The sequence below is a fragment of the Plectrocnemia conspersa genome, unplaced genomic scaffold (genome assembly GCF_051122295.1).
Source record: "Plectrocnemia conspersa isolate PC_06_02 unplaced genomic scaffold, ASM5112229v1 ptg000003l, whole genome shotgun sequence".
In the NCBI taxonomy this organism is placed as follows: Eukaryota; Metazoa; Arthropoda; class Insecta; order Trichoptera; family Polycentropodidae; genus Plectrocnemia; species Plectrocnemia conspersa.
The window spans coordinates 24,221,831-24,242,508 of NW_028277167.1; the positions used below are offsets into that span (position 1 = coordinate 24,221,831).

At 30.6% G+C, this 20,678-nt stretch overlaps 1 protein-coding gene and 1 long non-coding RNA gene across 2 annotated transcripts in view; one reads left to right on the top strand and one right to left on the bottom strand.

The window, feature by feature from the left end:
* LOC148237024 (putative E3 ubiquitin-protein ligase RNF144A-A) overlaps window positions 1–11,646 on the bottom strand; it is a 108,552-nt gene extending 96,906 nt beyond the window's left edge. Inside the window, exon 1 of the mRNA XM_088182384.1 lies at window positions 11,497–11,646. The gene's annotated coding sequence lies outside the window, so the exon portion shown is untranslated. The remainder of the gene's footprint in view (window positions 1–11,496) is intronic.
* LOC148237026 (uncharacterized) lies at window positions 2,562–9,921 on the top strand. The gene is made up of 2 exons (XR_015809005.1): window positions 2,562–6,211; window positions 8,930–9,921. It is a non-coding gene; the product is annotated as an uncharacterized LOC148237026 (long non-coding RNA).
* Window positions 11,647–20,678: the final 9,032 nt, after the last annotated feature.

Genomic DNA, 20,678 nt, shown 5'->3' on the forward strand with positions numbered 1-20,678 from the left:
AGTAATTATGTGATAGGGATGGCTGGCGAAGTGAAAACAAAAGCAGGTATTGCATATATTTTTACATTTTAGTGACTAGCTCAACGTTGTCATAAATAATTTAAGGGTGGAATAGCGTAGTCCGTAACGTTTCAGACTAGTAACTCTGAGGTTGCGGGTCCGAGCCCCGGCAGCGGCACTTGAATTTTTAATAAAAAAAAAATGGCCCCAGGTGCAGTGACATATAGTGATTATAAATTATATAACACATAATAATTTATAATTAATAATATAGATGTCACCGATTCCCAGACTTTCAGTCTGGTGGTTGTTAATACTAACTTGTAGGTATTCATTATGTTTGATTGACTTACTCAGTTGTAACGCATTGGGTTTACGCCTGTCAGGTTACAACGGAAGATTTAATAAAATATAAATAAATAGCACCAGACTAACTGAAGTCTGTGACATTTATTTATTTATATTCTTCTGCCAGAGGCGAAACTATAGCTCTGGATATATAAGGTCAGCACCTTACGGACCTAATATAGAAGCGTAGAAGAACTCAACCTACGTAGGACTAGTCATTTTAAATCAGACAATAAAAAGGTTTTGTGTGTTTAACAGCACTAGTTGTTATCTTGATATTTTGTTGAAATTGAATACATTTCGCACAGTAAGTATAAAATTAAAAACAATAACTGTAAATATTGTTTGTTGGAAAATATTGTATTCGAAATACAAAATTATGTTTTTAAACCAGCATTTTTTTACAACATACTGATTTTTAAATTACAACGCTAAATTTATATTTTAATCACTTATTATTGTTCTACTATTTAATTGGTTTGTGGTAAAAATATTAATCTAGGTGAACATATCTTTTATTTATACTTATATTTTTATCACAAACTATAACGAAAATTAAAAATAATTAATTAAAAAATATATGTGGCATGTCTGATAATCACGATTATAATTATTATGATCCTTGCTTTTCATCATTTCACAGATGAACATGTGATTAATTACAGCCGAACTAGAGCGTTATACTATGCTATTTCTATTAGCAAGACAACAATAGAAATTGCAATGCAAATTGAGAAATAAAAACACAACAATATTTGCATAATCAAGAACGAGAGGTAAAAAGAATCGAGCCAAGATGACAAAACACATTCTGATGACCTAATTATTCTAAAAAAATTTACTTCTCCTTTGTAAAACAAAGTTATATTACGTTGTAATAATTATCCTCAATAAATTTTCCGTATAGAACAACATCTCAAAAGCATTAACCCAGTTTGGTCATCAGCATCAATCAACAGTCAATTCAAAAATAATACTCATAATTTAATTTGTATTGTACTTCAAATGGCATTAACGCCAATTTTTCTAGACTATATAATATTTGTATTACACGATGAAATTTTAAAGAATATTTTTAAGCATAGTTCAGCAGAATTATTTTAACCAAAATTATGACATTTTTTAACAATGACATTAATCATCGAATGAAATCACGTTATTATCACTGTATTAGCATGAATAATCTGCGGTTTTGTGAATGTCATATATAATACATCACCATCAGTTTCAGTGTATAATGCCAATTAAAGTCTAACCAAAATGTATATACACAGCTCGAAATAGTTACAACAACAACAAAGTGTTTAGCCAGCCAAAAAACAAGGGCACATCCCACAAACTACATATTTACAATCTATTTTCGATTCGAGTCGGAAATAGCGAATAGATGGCACACCGAACGACACTCAGTCATCTCTATTAAAACATCTCAAACTGCACAAACGAAAAGTCTTTGGAAGCAAATCACAGTATCAATAGAACGTTGAAGGTTCTAACAAAATAAACAACGTTCAGCTATGTGAGCTTAACATTGAATATATTGAGTTTTCACGCGCAAACCCTGAAAAATGCAACAATTGTGAGGCATAGCAGCGAAATTTTCCTATCTGCTCATTTTATGAGTGTGTTTACTAGTTGAGAATTTAGGTCAAAACGATGTTCCACTTGAAATTCATAATTTATATAATTCGATGCATGATCGATTTCGCAGTAAAATGTATTATATAATGAATAAAGAAATTAGGAGCATATTATCAGCAGCAAATATAGTCAAAGTATTTTATTAAATGTACAATAAACAAATCATTGATTATCATTTCAATTTTAAAGAAAGATAAGTTCTTTAAAATTAATATTTTTACCAACTAGAATATAACAAATATTTATTTAATACTTAAAGAAAATATACAATTATACATAAAACTTGAACAAACCACTAAATTTAACTTGTACTCAATTTGGTATACTGCTTTTGACCTAAATAATAAATTACCAAATGATTAAAAAACGCCATCTAGTAAATAATATTGCAATTAATTAAAGCCGCAATATTAAGTGTAGTTTACAAACAAACTGTAATGATAATTAATTTGACTCATAAGTACAAATGTAAATAAACAACCACAGTGTTAATTAAATGCACTCAGAGCGCAAGTCTTAAACTGCTTCCTTACTATCTAACTAAACAATTTTATATATATTATATAACTTAATTTTTATTTTTTTACGTTAATAGTGCAATAACAGGACGAAAGCTTCGACTAGTAATGTATAACATATATTTTTTAAAAAAATATGCCTTCCGGGTGACCCATTAAAAGCAAAACCATTGTGGTCGTTTCTCGAATGTCGAAAAAAGGGTACCTATAACAATAGTATTTGGTGCACTGGATAATGTGTGTCGAAGAAAATAAATAAATAAATGTATTTAGTGAGGTTAAGTAGTTTTTGTTACAGTAATTAACACAAGGCAATAATTGTGTTAAGTTGTTTCTCAAAATTTTGGGTATTCTAAGCTTAAGCTAAACTTAAAATCAATATTTTCGTTAAATAAAATAAGCCAGAAAAATGCGCTACGTAAAATAAATCTGAAAAGGTTACTGTTTCCTGTATGTTGTAAGCCCGCGTTGTTTTTTATTGATCTATTATTTCACTGTTTTAATAACCAGCACGATAGACCAGAGTTATAAGTTGGATACTAATACACGAGACTTATGGATAACATGTTTTTTTAATTTCTATCTTGTCTCAAAGATCGGAATTATTGATATTATTATTTTTATTTTCATTAAATCTTCCGCTGTAACCTGACAGGCGTAAGCCCAATGCGTTACAACGGGCAAATCTGTACCAACTGAGTAAGTCAATCAGACATAATGAATACCTACAAGTATTAACCACTAAACTGAAAATCTGGGAATCGGTGACTATATTATTAATTGTAAATTATTATGTGCTATACAATTTATAATCAATAGATGTAACTGCAGCTATGGCCGTTTTTTTTAATAATAATGCATTTTTATAAATAAAAATTCGGGCTCGAACCCGTAACCTCAGAGTTACTGATTACGCTATATATAATTACAATTCTGATCAATCATTACCGGTTAAGTTTTTCTAAGCTAATCTCACGGATGAATATCGTGATAAATAATTAAAATTAAATCTAGCTAGGTCGTAATAATAGTTTATAATAATTAAAATATATGTCACTGATTTATTAGACTTTGAGTTCAGTTTGTAATCTCACTATTTATTTAATAGTTGTTGATTGTGTTTACCTGGTTGAAATGCATTAGGTTAATGCCTGTTACATTGCAACGAATAAATAAATGGAAATCTTAGAAGATAGTTGCATGATTTTATGACGACATACCCGTTTCTCCCAATGGGATTTCACCATGACCAAAGTTCTAGTTAATTTTATGATGCTATCAAAGTTAAATTAGTATAATTAAATATCTTTGCGAACCGCTGTAATTAGATTACGAACATTAAAACAATAAAAAACTGGGTTTCTACGAGCTTCGGGGTATCATCTCAACCTCGACATTTCCATGAAAATTGCTATAACGAGGAAAAATTAGTATAAAAGCAATTATTTAAACATATAAAATCTTGTTTCTTGCTCTTGAATTCCGCACGGTATTAAACTGAACCTCAAAATAAATCACTAAAGATTTACTACGATAAGGTTGTATATTTACATATAAAACTGAGTGTTTCAATGTAGCAAAAATCATGCGTATTTAGTGTTTCAAAAACGGGTTTACCTCAAAAATATGATTCCACAATTTCATCATAATGTTCGAATTGCCCTAAAGCCACATGGAAAATAACATAAGGCATTAGAATATCGTCAATATGGCAACGAATAATTGGCGCTATTAAAATTACGAAAATACATATACCTACGTTATGTATTATGTGTACTCAAAAATAATATTTTTTCCAATGAAGAAATTCTCGGAATTTTCGGAGACGATGGAATGGATAAAAATCTGATAAAAAAATATCGCCTAAGAAATGACTACTTTCAACAATAAGGTTCAATGCCGAATTGGATTTTTTAAATTAAATTTTTAATATATTCTTCTACGAGTTTTAAATTTAATTTTGAAAATTCGTCGGTCTGCTTTATTAGTACTTAGTTTATTTAATCCAAGAAAAAAAATAACTCCATATTAATTTAGTTCAACAATATGTCAGAATTTATGTTTCTTGCCCCAATTCCATATTATTATTTTACCGGAAGAAGTCAAAATGACATAGATAATTAGTTCCGGTTGAGAAGTTTTATACCTAACTAAATAGATGATGAAATATATTGTTTTTATTAAATTTGTCTATTTCTAAATAAAAAAGCTAAAAGTATTTTATAACAATTTCAAGTACATGATCTAAATACGCTATAGTTAATTATTTTTAAATACATTTTCATGATTTATTTATAATTGAAAATGATCCTAAAACTCGGTATGAAGTTATTATTATTTTTATTAGATTTAATATCGGGACCACTCGCAATCGTGAGGGACTTTTGAAGAACGAAGTTTTTATCGTCAGCATTAAACAAACGATCGTTTATTTGAACGGACATTCATTAGTCAGTATCCATTGACAGTTTCAAAAGCACTTGCCTAAAAAGGGACCTAAAAGCACTCTAAAAGTTGATTCAAAGAAACAGATACCGAACGACCGATATCGAATCACAGTCTAATAAGATATGTATGAGATAATATCAAAAGTCTGGTTCCGCCCCGAATCATCGAGATTTGCCGGATGATCTAGAACTGGAAGGGGCGTTTGATTCCTTCGTTTTGAAGTGTATATAAACTTTTTTGACGGGACACCGGTAACACGCAATGTATTTTACTGTAAATTTAAAAAAATAAAATCAACGATATCTAAAAGTGTGGAAGTGTATATTTTTTAATAAATATATTTACAGTTTAGTAAGTCTGACACTTAAAAAGCTATTTATTTTTAGAGTTGTATCTGTTTGTTCTTAGATATTCGTTTGCATATTTGTACCTTGTTCAAAATTACAAGTACCGTGGTTTCTTTTAAGTATTGATTTTTGTGAGTATATTATTTTTATGAGGTATTAAACATTTTTTATTGTCAAAATTAGTTATATTATGCATATTTTTTTCTACTTCGGTGTCTCTGAATTTGGAAAGTGTCTTTTAATCGCTGCCAAAAATTCTCAAATATAATATTAAAATGCTGCATTGCTAATTTTCTACAAAATATATTTAACGAGAAGTCCAACAATTCAATGATTGATTGTGAAACGGTAAAGTTAAACAATTAATTAACTGGTTCAGTTGAATACAAAAAAAAATGAGCAGGATGCCGATAATAATTTATTATAATGCAGACAAGTATTTAAGAATTCAAAGCTTAAGAAACAGGAAGAGTTCACTCAAGACCTTTCGACTATACAAAGGCACTTAAAAAAACACTCAATGGAAAAATATAAAGATTGTACTGCGGCAGACTGTTTTTGGCAATAAAAAGGCAGACAACAATTAAACGCGGTTTCGGGTTGAAGATTTTATTCTCCTGGTCAGAAAATAACAAACAATTTTAAGTTGCGACATGAGATGATAATTTACAATATGTAATATTTCAAGCAAAATCGACGTAAATGCATATTTTTTACGTAAACACGGGGTGACGCATATACGCGTCATCGCTCGAAAATATTACTAATACAAATTTAATTTCAACAAATGTAAATCAATATTACAGATCTGTTTTTGTAAATTAATGGTTTTCATTAATGGTTGCAAAAATATATAGTATATAGAATTCGCAGAATAAAACTATTGGTATAATTGATATGTCACTATAGGTTAACACTTTACCGACCGGCAGTTTCACTACCAGACTTACGCTAAATACCGGCACCTTTTCGCAAAACTTCGCGAATTTTACCTTTTTTATTTAAATTTATGTATCTTTTGATACGGTCCGAATATTTCGTTGAATTTTTCTAGACATGTTATAAATGTATCAATGCATCAATTCAAGTTATTATTAATGGTTCTCAACATGTGGTTCGCCAGAAATAAAAAATAATTATTACTTTTCCTTATTATTAGATTTTTAAAATGATTATCTTGATTTTAAAATTATAAAAACGAATAACCTAGAAATTTTAATAAAAATAATTTAAATTTAGTTAACCAGCGGTTCTCAAACTTTTTTAAATTTGTAAAAACTTTTTTCAAGCAAACTTTTCTTTTGTATTGTGACATTTTTACTAATACGAGTTTACTGATGTATAATTCATTTGCAATAAAATATTCACTAACCGTTGTAATTCACTCCATCGTAATGTGAAATTTTCCAGGCACATACACACATAATTTACATTGTCTTTCACGTGTAAATCACTTTTCACAATAACTAGTTATATAATGAAAGTTTAAAGTGTCTCGATTTTTTACTGTTTTTCACAATTGCAACAATATTACCCCATATCGTTTATATTTGGTTTCAAATATTCGTAATTTTGCATTTTTTAGATATTCTGGTAAAACCCGATTCTTCCTTATGGTACCACAGATGCTATTTTTTTCATATATATATTTTTTTTGCTATTTCAGCACTTATAATAATCGTCCATATAAAGATGATGCCATTTGTATTTATTGTCTGATGTTAGATGTGATATTGAATCTTGTAACGAAATTCTAGGTCCTTAATATATATTTAAAATTTTGATATGTATCCTGACACTAATTCACATACCATTCTTATCACTATACCGTACTTTGTGAGCTTACTGGGGTTGTATACGTAAAAATTTTATCTTCCACACCATGGGATCATACCCTCATCCAGAGATGTGTTTTGGCTTGGTTTGTACATCTTTTTTAATCTTTCGGAGAAATAATCAATTATTTTTTGTACTTTGAACAGTAATCCTACATTATCAGGAACATTTTCATTATTGGAAAAACGCAGGTAACGTAATATTTGATAAAACCTATTTCTACTCATGGTTTTTGTAAATATCAAGGTTCCTATTAGTGGATTTATTGTCTAATACAGGTGTAATGAGCCTTTTTTTACCAGGCCCATTAGCAATATCAACTCAAACCAATTTTTTAATTCTGGTACCGTTACATCCACCCATTTTTTAGATTTTATTTGCAGTTTGTATCTGTTGATGTGTTGATTATGGTGTCTATTCGTTTATTCTGCAATAACGGGAAACAAGTCATCTTCAATAAAGTTTTGTGTCTTGTAAAGTGTCTTCTAAGTATTTTTCTTGTTCATCTTCCTCATTGCTCATGAGCATCATAGCATGTGGACGATTTCTTTCATGAACAGAGGAGTCTGAATCACTATCACTATTATTTTTATTGTCACTTGGAATATCTATATATATTTAACACTATATTAAATAACATAAACTGTAATTATTTTCACGTAGATTCTACACTCGTATCTAACTAAAAAACTATGTTTTATAAACAGTTCGTAATATTTTTCGAATATTCACTCGAGCACACGAAAACCAGATGCACTTCACACGATAGTATAACTTAAACTTAATTCTTATCCATAAGTTTTTATGTGTATCGTGCTAATAATTCAAAAATAATTACTCGAAAAAATTCCCACTTTCTAAAATAATGTGTCACTGAGATTCGGTATTTCCAGTAAGCCAGTATTATCTGAAGGGAGATAATATTTACTCACAAAAAATATGTTGGAATTTCCTTATAGCAGGATAGAAAAAAATACAATAGAATCTTACTAATCTGACAATCTTGAGATTCTCAGTAATCCAATACTATCTAATGGTTAATGATATGATAAATTTTTAGTGTCTTGTACTTTTTATATATGTACATCGTATTTTTTAATTTTATGTAATTTGACTTTATTTCTAAATAAACCCATTTACCCAATAAATTATTTTTAAATATACATATTTATATGTTTGTGTATAAAATATCATATTTTTTCTTTTTTTACACCGTCCGAAAAAAAAGTGTGCTGGATAAAAGTTTTTAGAAATTTGAAAAAGTTTGAGAACCGCTGGTTACCTTAATTTTAATTATATTTATTTAAATTCCTAGATTACTTGCTTTTATAATTTTAAAATCATCAATCAATTTTAAAATCTAATAATAAGGAAATGTAATAATTAATTTCTATTTCCGGCGAACCACATGTTGAGAACCACTTAATAATGGCTTGAATTGATGCATTGTTACATTTATAACATGTCTAGAAAAATTTGTTGAAATATTCGGACCACATCAAAAGATACAGAAGTTTGTCTGGTAGTGAAACTGCCTGATGAAAGAAATATAAAATATATTTATAAAACCTTCGCATTTGTCTAAATATAAATAAAAAATAAAAAAATTAAAATAAAATGAAAATTCATACATTTATTTAGTCATCTCTAAAAAAAAAATCAAATAAAACACTAAACATATATTTTTAATTTGACATGGAAACGAAAACATACACAGGACGCCAATTGGCGTCTGCGGTGTTTAACTTTCGGCACACTCAGGACGCCAATTGGCGTGAGCGGTAGATAAAGTGTTAATAGTCTTAAAAATATATTGCATTGTTATCCTTTATTTATAAAAAAGGGTAAAAATATGCGTATGATGAAAATACATTAAACATCTTAAAAAACCAAGACTATTTTATTATCATATGGAATGCATGAAATTTAAAATCGAAATAAAAAAAACAAATAATAAAAGCAAAACTTCTACTATCGTCAAATAGACAAATTTTAAGAGTTCTCTATTAGTACACATAAAAATTGTAGGAAAATTATAATTATTGCTAGTATCAAACAAACTACAATAAGAATGTGATAAATCAAGTTTATTGTGTTTCAAATATTTTTTAGAAAACAAGCAATACTTGCACTTTTGTTTAAATAGTTTCCACTATAAATTTGATACTTTGGACTATGAATACTAGCCTACTTTTCTACCTTTACATCTGTTGATAGTTGCAAAACATCTAGCCAAAACATTTGCCCCCCTTTTAAATTTGGCCAGAAAAATTTATGTCATTTAATGAAATACTATAAATCATAGTAGAAGAAATATTTAAAAACGAAAACAGACTAGCCAATTTTAGTAGTCGTCCCCTCCCACATGGAAAAAGCTGAAATTAGGTTCCTGGACCTCGCTATTTTTATAGTGAAAAGGATTAAATTTATACTGCCAAGTATTAAATTTATAGTGCCAAGTATAAAAATTTTAGTGCAATTATATATTTCTCCAATTAAATATATATTGAAACAATGCATAAATCTGTCGAAATAATCAGTATTCTCAAACATTTATATTTTTAGATTGATAAAAGTTATTTATATGGAGCAATTAAATGCTACCTACTGACTGTAATTTCTGAGCCAAATATGGATTTGTTCTTTTAAAAATCGCTTATGTTCTAGCTAAAATATATTTTTGTATACAAAAATCTGGCAGATTTTTGACACTAGTAATGAGAAGCACTTTAGAGTGCGAGTTAGTTAAAAATATGAAAAGTAATAATACAAGAAATAAAAACTATTGTTCATCAAATCTATTTCTCTCGTATCTTAGGAATAGTCTAATTCAGGGACGGCTACAATTTTGTCAGCGTGAATCCATTTTCGAATAGGTAAGTTTGATAATAAAAAGTCGGTTAATAATTAATCTGTGTTAGAATCCCATATTAATCTTTTTTAATTGCTATCGTGTCTGGAAGATCGAAGTTAGTGATTATTATAGAATTATAATTCTGATCGAACAACATAGATTTTGCTAATCTCACGGATAAATATCATGATAACCGATTCAGATCAAGCTAGATCGTACATATGAGATACAAAAAAATCTCTAATAATAAGCTTCTTCAGCTCATAACGAATATCATATATTAATAAAAAAAATACATTTTCTTTTTTCCTAAAGAAAACAAAAAGCTTAGGAATTAAACAATTAAGAGAGGAATTCAAAGTCTTCTTATAATAAAAATGTGACATATTATAACCAGATATGTATTATATTATATTTCAGTTTAAAATAATCAGGCAATAAACATAAGTTTTAACGTGCAAATATTTTTCATTTGAATGATTTATATTATGTCTATTATTATAATATATTTAATATTATTCAGTAACAATTACCTGAAAGACCTGTGTTCGAATCCCATACGAACCATACAGTTTTTCAATTTATATTGTATGAGAGACCAGAATTATTGATCATTATATAATTATAATTTAGATCTATCGTCACAGATTAGGTTTTCCTAGATTTTCCTAAACCTACAGGTGAATAAGAATAAAATCGAGCTAGGCTATGAAATAATAATTATTGATTTATAGATTTTTATTTCAGGCTGACGAAAAAAAATCAATAAATAAAAATAAATGGCTAACTATATACCGACAATAATTTAAACGACACGCTGACAGCGAACATATGTGTATGATAAACAAAATTTGTATTTCGTGAAGAACACACAATTAACAGTTTACAATGTTTCTCTTTCCTTGATTTGGTTTTTATTATTGTTTAGATTTGGCTCAAATATTTTGTGGACAATACTTGGTCGAAATCTCCCAAAAAAGCGGGCATAAACGTAGCATTTCGACATTGTTTTTAAAACGAGTGAAGGACTAGTTTTAAACGCGCCACCGCGCAGCGACACTAGCGCCACGCTCCTCTGGCGCTAAATCGATGGAAACACGCATGCGGCACGTCAACGCCATTTTGAAAATTGCAACATTTTTGAAAAAGAAAAAACGCCGACAGCGCTGCGGTTTTTCTGCGGCCGGCCGACGAACCCGCGCCGCAGTCGACCTTGAAAAACAAAACGTACACGTACGAATTGGGAAATCGAAGCGAACGAGCGAACGAACGAAGCTCTCGCGCAACAAGACGAAAACTTTCTTTTCGGTCGGTAAACAAACGCTGGTCGCGAAACGAGACCTTACGACCGTCGCTAATTATGCGCGAGACGATTTTTCACAATCGGCTCGCGGACGCGTACGCATCGGGGTTTAGGGTTTGTTTACCACCGCCCTGCGAAACGTCACTGGACGTCAGCGGCTTTTGACAGTAGGCGGAATGAGCGGGGGGTGGGGGGCGTTACCTGCCGGAATACTGCGCTGGCTGTTTCGCTGGCCTCAGCGCGGGCCGAAGTGACGGGGACGAGGGGGGCGGAGGCGCTCCCGAGACATGTCTTCGCGACGACCGAACCGCCACTGACACACTCGCACCGAACGACCGCAGCGACGACACTGACGTGCGGCCGGCGAGCGAACCACAGATTGCCCACTGCCCGTGTTGCACTTTTTCTTCGCAAATTAAAATTACCCATAAGATATCGTAAATCACTCCTATATGACGTATATATATCGATAAAATTATTTCTTGCGCGAGCGGCGATGGCGCGAGTTAACGCTCGAGTTAGCTCTTTAAAAGCTAACTTAGCTACTTTAATTCCTAACCAAAATATACGCTATACTTGCTTTGTTCTATGAGCCCAATCTTGATACTAATATTTATTTATAATTAGCGTTTATATAGTATTTAAAAATCTTCTCTGATTGATATATTTAGATAAATAGTCTATACACAAAATATTAAAATCCTAAAATAATTGCACTTAAACATAAATAAATTTGGATTTAACTAGACCATAGAGTTATTTTAATTTATTGCAAATTATTAATTATGTATTAATTTCATCAAGCAATTACGGACTAGGTTCTAGAACAATGATGACGAACTTCTTTTGCTGTCGGGTCAGAATTCAATTTTCAAATTGCAATTACGAATCTGCGGGTCAGATGTTAGTACCAAATAATTTAATAAATAAAAGCAAGTATTACTATGGGGGCCTAATTATATATTTATTTATTCATTCATTATGGTCAAAACTTTGGCAACACACGTGACGACGGCAGAGGACAGCATATTATTTTTGCGGACCTTGACGGGTAGACAATGGCCAGTGGTGCCTCATCAACCGTTCACTCACATATATATCAACAACAAACGTCTAAATTATTTTAAACTTTTAATAAATACAGCTAAAATAGCGGCTTAATCTGCGTATAATTTTCACCTGTCACCATATATTCACCAAATTACTTAAGTTTATTAAAGTAAAACACATAAAACCATAACATAACATAAAATAATCGTGTCACAGGTTTGCCAACGCTGTTCTGTGACATGTTCATCAGCTTGTATTCGAAAAACATAGTGATGCATAGAGAGAAAACGTAGCGATACATAGAGAGAAAGTTGTGGCAAAAGCTGTGGATGGGCAGGCTCATCGCAGACCAGGTTTGACGCTTAAAGATACACAGTAATCTGGACTACCGCCTCACTCAAGCACTCAGCGGATACGGTTGCTTCGGCTTTTACCTACACAGAATAGGTTAAGAAGAAGCTCTGGAGTGCCACTATTGTAACAGAGAATAACCCAAAGACGCCGCACACGTGATCTTCGAGTGTCGACGAAGAGTACTCTCTCCATGTTAGGAGATGCAACCGTATGGTCAGCATGGCAAGCATTCGCATCGTGCGTTATGTTCGCCAAAGAAGAGTACAAACGATGCCGGAGAATTATGCTGAGCCCTGAATAAGAGTTTCTATGGAGTTCCTAGACTAAGAAAGGCCGTCCAGTTCGAAGCTACCAAATCCCTGTTAAAAGAGCACTAGCTTTAAAACAGCTGTCTACACGAAGTCACTCTTAAGAGCATATAATAGGAAGGTAGTAGGATAAGAGCAAAGTCTTAGTATTTAATAATACCATAGAATAATTTGTCGCCGTTTACACGGCTTGAAGATTTTGTCTGTTTAATATTCCCCTCCCTCTCAAGAGAAAGAAAAACAGGTTCCAGGACTTTCAAACAGCGTAAAAAGAGAATGAAATATGTATTAAAAAACCTATAACGTACAAGCAGCGGCTAATAGTGGGGTAGTTCGCCCTGGGCTTCGCGATTTAAGGCACCTCAAACTTTATCAATCATAATTTGTATGCAGTGCATTTAATAACAATACAAAACTTCTTCTTAAAAGACTTCATATCAAGAGAATAAAAATTGTAAGTAAAAATGAATTCATTGCAGAATAAAATATTTATTTAGTAATTATGTATATGTTGTGAAATGCTTCCAATTTTTAATCTGGGATCGCTCATGCAGTCACTTTTTTTGATGCCATTTTTTAGGTAGATTTCAATAGAAATACTACATATTGCAAAAATAATCATTCATAATTAAAGGTATCTTGGAATGTAATTATTAAGCTTTATAAATATATTTATTTAGTTTTATTGAGGCTTTTTTAGGAAATACCGAACAAAGCGAGGGATACTAAATAGTAGACAAAAATTCGAGATGCATTTCAAATATTTGGAAGCATATTGAAAATCAATTTTTATTTGATTATATTAATATGATTTAATTTTTTTAATGTTGCAAAAATTTGTAAGCATCCTTTTTTGGTACGGAACAAGTTAAACATATTCATTTTGAACATTTAAATCTAAAAAACCTAACCAAATAAAAACATCATTTCAACAGATGGCCATTCTTAGCCGATTGCAACTCTCTGAGCACTAGCCGAGCTTCAACAGATTGTTAACGCCACTCTCAGGCAGATTGAAAGTGTACTTAGTTAAGGTGACCAGACGTCCTCTTTTAAGAGAGATTGTCTTCTTCAAAAATATTGCCCTCTTTTGTCCTTCTTTGTCCTTCTTCAACAAATATGTCCGAGGGAACCTTTTTATTGTTTAGCTCCTAAAACATCTCTAAATTTACAATATTTTCCGAGCTCACATACTTTTAGTAACCTTTGATATTTTCAAAATTTGGTTACCTTAAATTAGTGAGCGTTTTATTAAGTACATGGCAAGACAAGAACACAATTAATTATAATCCAACTATTCTAGCAAAAGTGAACTAGTATACGTATACGTATATGATCCGTACTTTCTCTTGTGAAGATATCTGGGAAATATCTTCTAAGCTTTCTCCCTCCAGCATCAAGAAGTACTTCGCCTAGCTAAGATTCCAGATAATAGAGCTATATTCAAGAAGATACTATGACTAACGTGTGAGCGGCACGCGCTCTGCATAACGAAGCCGAGCATCCTTGGCACATTACTAAAAAGTTAGCTATGTGTATACTAAATTTTTATTTCAACTCGAACAACAGTTCCATGACCTCATCGGAAGTATTGATAGGCCTTTACCTAAATTACAAGAAATTTTCTCCAGTTGCCGACTGACCACCTCCACTGAATATGGGGGTAGTCTTATTTATTTATTGTAAATCTTCCATTATAACATGATATACGCTCAATAGGTTACAACAAACAACAATTAGTATTTCAGTCACATCGTGTTTAATAACTTTAAACTATTATTACAGCTTACAATTAAAATATGCACGACCTAGCTCAATATTATTTTAATTATTCATCGCGATAATCATCCGTGAGAAATCTAGTAAAATTAATCTATGAATTACAATTATATAAGAATCATTAGTTCTGATTTCCCAGATACAAATAAAATTAAAAAAAACTGTAAGGTTCTTAACGGATGGATGGTGACGGGTGGCAATTACATATAAATTGAGCCGCTGCAGTACTATTTTTATTAAATGGATATAGAAGCTTATTATTGTAATATATGCGAGTGAACGGTGGACGAGGCACCATCGGCCGTTGTATTTCCTGTCGAGGTCCACCAAAAGAGAGTGCTGCCCTTTGCCACCGTCACGTTAGTTCACCATAGTGCCGCCATGTTTTGGCCATATGGTTCATGTGGAATTTGAAACCAGTTCTTTCAGTTATTAATCACTGACTTCACCGGTTAATCGTGCTGGTACATACCCCGGCCTCACCTCATTCTTCTATACTTTACTGACAATCAATATTTTATTAAAAATATTATTTAAAAAGAGATAATATTTTCAACGTTTAAAAATCATGAAATGGAGAGTTATAACAAAGTGATAAAATAAATTTCTAATATTGCATCAATTTGGAGTATAAAACAATATATGTATAAGATTTAAATTGTGTTTATGAGATGCTTGTAAATAAAAACTCATTAACCTATTGATCAAGAAATTCCTCGTATAAGTATACAGAAAACTACTATATTTAGCGCTACCCCAAAAATACTAGTAAAAACGTAGTTTTTGGTTATTAGAGAAGTGACGAATCTTTAAAATATTTTTTTTTAAATATTTAAACAGAATCACTAAAATATTAATATTAAACTCATTTAATGTTTTATTTAAAAATATAATAAAACTATATTGGTTAGAGGTCATAATTCACGTTGTTGAGTTATTAAAAATGGTTCGATCAGCTGTCAAATTCACGTATATATTTACCATCTGCTTAGCGAAAACTCAAACCAAAACATGGCTGAATTCCGCCGCTAGGTGGAAGCAATCCGCGTATCTAAATTATTGTTAAAAATGTGTAAAATAATTAACTCTAATATTTTTTACATTAAAAATGTCATTTGCGAAAAAGCGAATAGATAAATTGGTTTATTTTAAACAATGCTTCTTTTGCACTATGATATAGTCTGAAATGCTTATACAAGATATATTATATGACTTTACGAGTTGTACTAAAAATATTCACAGACGCGATGGCGCCTTGTAAAGCTTTTCCCATAACATAAATAATACACTGTGTTGCGGTCAAAAATCTCAAATATGACAATTTTATAAATATTAAATTTGAACTTTAGTTTTGTCAAAGAATAACAATTTAATGTATTGAAAATAATGAAGGATTCAATTGTTTTATAGTTTATATTTATTGATAAATAAATGCTTGGTATAAATATAAATTTAAAACACATTTAATCGAATAAATTTTAGATTGTTAAACAATTGTCTAATTATGATATTTGACTGTAACATACGAACAGAATGTTTTTCTTTACGTATAGACTGCTCGATAAATAAATAATGGCATATTATTATGTATTATAAAACATAAGGTGCACTAAAAACAATCGATATACGCTGTTATTGATTCAACAACTTTATACGTTTAAGTACAAAATAATAAAATTGTATAATATGTTTTAAAGCTACTTTTAAACGAGCAACAGCGCAGAAATCCCATCAAAAACTGTAGACGATAAAACGTTTTTTATGGTTCACTTTTACGGTTTTAGCTTTTATCATACACAATAAGGTTGCCCGTCTAAGCTCTGCTACCTTGCCTTTTTTATTATATAAAAATAATAATAAAATATAACAATATATACATCCTTACCTCGTGTGCCAGATCGGTCCTCTCTATGGTCTCCATCGTGACAGCTTTCCTTTTCTGGATGAGTATCAATCAATTCACTTCAGCACACACAATTCGTCGTTGATGTCGAGCGTTTTCTATAAAAGAAATAATATCTGTGTGTACTAGGATGTAAATAATATGTAGCACACTGTTAAGGCATAAATTGCTTTAGTAGTCAAGAAAATCGATTGATTTAACTAGTGTCACGAAATTTACGAATCATTCTTGCTGTTAGATTTAATCTAGATAATCAAACTTTGATGGACTAAAAAAATGTACTAAAATTGAAAAGTGTTTTAGTAACATATATTTATTTTGGTATTTATACAATACATCTATAAAAAATATATTACTAAACTAGAATTTGTGTGTTATAAATTTCGATAGCAAAAAACTATGGATAAATTTTTACTTTACATATTATTTTATAATTAGGGTTTTTGATTATTTCTATTCATACATAAATGAAAACGATTGTTAACTATTGATTTTGATAGCTTATAGTGATAAGTATATCGAATTGTATCCGCATCTTGTACTTTAGACTTTAGAGCAAATTGGCGGGGGGCGTACTCTTTTTCACTTATAAATAATGACTCTGTGTCAAAGTGACTCTGTTAAAAGAAATTAAGTATAGTGAAACGTCCAATTAAAAGGTGCACGATTTAAAAGATTTCTTAAGAAATAAAGAATTGGCAATAAAAATATATATTCCCTATTTCTACAGATGTGTACATTGAATTTATAAGAAATAACTTTAACCATGTACAAATATTAGACAGAAAAAGTATATTTTAGAATATTGGGAGGAAAATAAAAATACATTTCCTCATTTATACAAAATTGCATGTAAAATGCATGCAAAATTACTCTTAGTACTTCACTTCTCTGGGAATCCAGATGATATTTGAGGACAGTATCGTACAGAATACGAATCGGTAATAAATTATTAAAGTGACACGCCGAGTATGTTGGGAACTGTTGCTCTACATTCGTACATTTTTTCGCATTTACATATTAGGATCTATATACTGCCGTTGAACAAAAAACAAATATAAGTCCTATGTTTTTGTATTATGTCTCACGTTATCGTGGTGTAAGATAATAACGTACCTGTTAACGCCTAGATGATTTCTATTATATTGTTGATAATAAAGTGAGATGGCAATATAATATGATAAATTTGTTATTTGGCAGCAAATCAAAATGAATAATTTCTTCGAAATCCCTCCACACACAAGAATATCACTTTTTTAGATACAATCCGCCTCAGGCTTTAGTATATCTAATGGATTTTTTTCCCACTCAGTTCCTTTTGCGCTTATTGCTGTAATAAATTATCCACTTCCCATCCCCCGTGACAATACACTACACAAAAAAAATATTTTTTTTTTCCTTAAAATATTATATTGAAATGCACACTTTTGTTAGTGCGGCACCCATTATATATTTAGATACTCAGACCGAATAATTTACTTCAATCTCAAATTTGTGCATGCAGCTGCCAATATTCAAAATATATTGTAAAAAAATGAGATTTTATTTTCAATATTAATCACTTATTATCCTGACCATCATATCAGGTGTGTGTATTTATTATTTTTTTAGGCAAAATTATGGTAAACTGCTAGCAATTAATAGCTAGCAGTTTACCACTGTTTTAATTGATCGCATAAACAATTTACAGCATCACTAGCATATTTTACCGTCTACAAGTAATGGGATGTGTTTGTTCAAACCATAAAGTTTTTTTTATTAAAATTTGTACTTTAAGCTATGACTAGAATATTTTTGGAATTTTATGAACTGTGAGGGAGTAGTACGGAAATAAAAAATAGGTATATGGAAATATGTACTTTAATAGATATATTATGTATTTTAATAGTTACATGTATCACAAAAATAGTAAAAAATCCATTATTTTTACAATATATACAATATAACAATGTTGTAATAACACAAATTTCATAAATTCTTAAAATATCGGTTACTTATATTTCTAGGAAATGTATACCTAGCATATAACTTATATTTTTAGCTGCATTAAATTGTACAAATAGCACCTATAATAAAAAAAATTCCAATTAATTTATATATATAATATGTATTGCTTTTCGATAAAATATGCTAGTGAATATATATTTATAGCTTACAATTGTAGGCTATAAATTATTTATGCGATAAATTGCTAGCAATTAATCGCTGGTGGTAAATTGCTGGCGGTAAATTGCAGGCGATAAATTTTCCGGACCACATCACAAACAAAACGCGATTGGACGCGAAACACCTCACAGATTTTTGTACTTAAATAAAACACACGTGTTCACGCTAGTGAGCTAATCAACAGATGTCTAATTCAGACCAAAAGCTTGTTGTAGCTTAAAAACAAAAGATTAGCAACTTAAATCTATTGAGACCATCAGAGGGTTAAATATGTTATCGATAAAGTAACATGCAATATAGCTGCATAGTTAATTTAGATGTCATTCTATCGACCATTTCGAATAAATAATAAGAGAAACCAACTCATCTCGAAAGTTAGAGCTAACAATGGAAGAAATCATTTGTTATTGTCATACTAGCCATATACTAGCACATCAGTACAGAGACGTTAATCACAAGTACCAGAAAAACTCATTTTTGTGTGGGAAGCACGATAGACAATGCGATCTACCCTGCACAAAAGACTATTGTTTTTCCCCCTCTTTGTTAGCGGTAGCTGGATTGGCCATCTTGTCGTTTCACTTCAAAGGCGGAAACACATTTCGTAAGTATGTCCAAGAAATAATGCAATCGGCACGTCAACATCCTCATCTGTGATTCGCCATAGCTGTCTTAAATCAGCAATATTAAATATGTGACGCTTTGTTGCAGAGAGGCAGACGAGGTTAAAGACGCGGTAAGAGACGCGTCAGAAGAGACGTCATGGAAACACAGCACGAGCACATCAGCGAATCGTCCAGAATCATCACCACAGATACCAGTCGGCAATAATTCAACTCGACACTCCAGCGAAGATTCTCTGACTCTCAACATTTGGACTCCATTATCTGATAGCTCCATATACATTTCCATATATGTATATATGGTAATTTATATACGCTTATAATATATATATAAACTATTACCAGGTTTTTCAGCGTCTATTTTGACTGCAAATCACACACTTTCCGCCTCAAAACTTCACCTCAGAGGGCAAGGTAAAAATATAGTATGTACCATGTTCTTACCCTAAGAAATGGAAATATATAGAAGACTTTTATAAATTTAAATTCCTTCATCGAAAAGTTCTCTTTGGCGACAAAGGATTAAAAGAAGCTTGCAAAATTTATTTTGCATAAATATAAGATATTAAATTTATTATCCTTATTGTGCATAAATAAATAGAAACAATATTCATATTCATGATATCAGAATGCAAGATTTTTGAAGAGTTTTATTAAGAATATTTGCTTAAATGTCCAAATTCCATTCACAATCTGGATTTAGTTTTCTGCTTTTAATCAACAAAATTAAAAATTCGTAGGAACAAATAAGGTATCGAATATTTTTTCACAATTGATTTATTGCTTACATTATTTTCGTATTACTTTTTATGCACTTGAGCTTATTAAAAGTTTGACTTATTCATCTTCAAGTGTGATGAATCTTAAGATTAATCAAAATTTGCCTAGGGGTGTAGAATATTGAAAAAGTTGAGAGCCTTTATTTTAATATAAATAAAATAATAATAAAAGTCCAAGACGCCAATTCTTGACTTCCGAGAAGCAACTATTTTTTTCGCGCTTTCTCATTAGTTTTTCTCAGATGAAGCTTTGATGATATTTTCATAATATATATTATAAATAATAACAACTTCATGACATTATTAGAATATATTTTAGAAATTTTAAATCGATATTTTTGATTAATGAATTCTCGTAATCATTTGATCTAATTTATTAGGAGCTTTTACGCAGAAGTTAATTACGTATTTTCAGTACAAT